This window comes from Oncorhynchus masou, chromosome 28 (genome assembly GCF_036934945.1).
Source record: "Oncorhynchus masou masou isolate Uvic2021 chromosome 28, UVic_Omas_1.1, whole genome shotgun sequence".
NCBI classification, from domain to species: Eukaryota; Metazoa; Chordata; class Actinopteri; order Salmoniformes; family Salmonidae; genus Oncorhynchus; species Oncorhynchus masou.
In genome coordinates this window covers 72,320,194-72,321,293 of record NC_088239.1, presented here as the reverse complement: position 1 = coordinate 72,321,293, position 1,100 = coordinate 72,320,194, and positions in this window count along the sequence as shown.

Here is a 1,100-nt window from a genome sequence, read left to right as displayed (position 1 = left end):
AGCCAGACTAATTATGTAGACCTATAGTGTACACACATTTTGGACTGAGCAATTTTAGTGTTTGCTAATTTCATTCTGTATCTTATCATTTATTAGGATAACCGTTATGATTGTGTTATAGCCCATACATAGGCTTTATAGTCACCTCAAATGGTCTACAAGAAAGAACATTAGAACATTGCGCCTAATCAATGATCCATGTCTTGCGTCTTGATATCAGCCCAAGGCATATTATCCCTAATTAAATTGCATCATTACATTTTGCCATAAAGGACCAAGGCAATGTGGCAGAGTGAATCCTGCGGTTTATAGACAGTCAAAGACCCAGCTGTTATGTAAAGGGTCGGCACACTGCATCTATGCGTCTCACCCGCATCTCTGTCTCTGGCGGCCAGGCACCGCAGTGTGGGCAACAGTGGGACTCAGTTCAATTTAAGTTTCAACCAAAAGACCCTGTCTTAAGGTTGTTGTTTTTTAGATGGGATTCAGAGTTGAAGACCACTCAACCAAACCAAATATGTGCATGATGTGGTAACGTCTGTGGTCAGTGGCAAAATAGATGGATAGTCGATGGTCATTCGTGTCACTGACGGTTGCGGTCAGTGTTACTGATGCAACCCACCGCCTGCGGTCACTGGTAGATGTGACTATGAGCTGATTGTCTCTCAATCTCTTAAGGGATGGATGGGTCAAAAACAAAGGGTGGACAACAACGACATCAACAAATATCAGTTATAAGTTTTATGCTCCACGTGCATTTTTAAACAGACTAAAATATGAATAATAAAACAATTTAGGCTAAAAGGCTAGCTTAATGATTGAAATAATCTAAAAAATAAACCTATGCTTTAGGCTATTCAATTTGTGCATACCAGTTTTAAATATGTCACCGTGTAGTAGCCTAGTGAGGTAGATGTGACTTAATTCTCTGCTGATTCATGATTTTTAAAAATCCAATGACTTTTCCGTGACCTAGAGCTACGTAACAATAACACGATACTGTAGAAATCACGGTTGTGTTTTATCCAATGATAGTTTTTATGCGATCTTATATTACCATCTAGTGGACAAAAACGGAATAACCCTGATTGGGAAGCGCC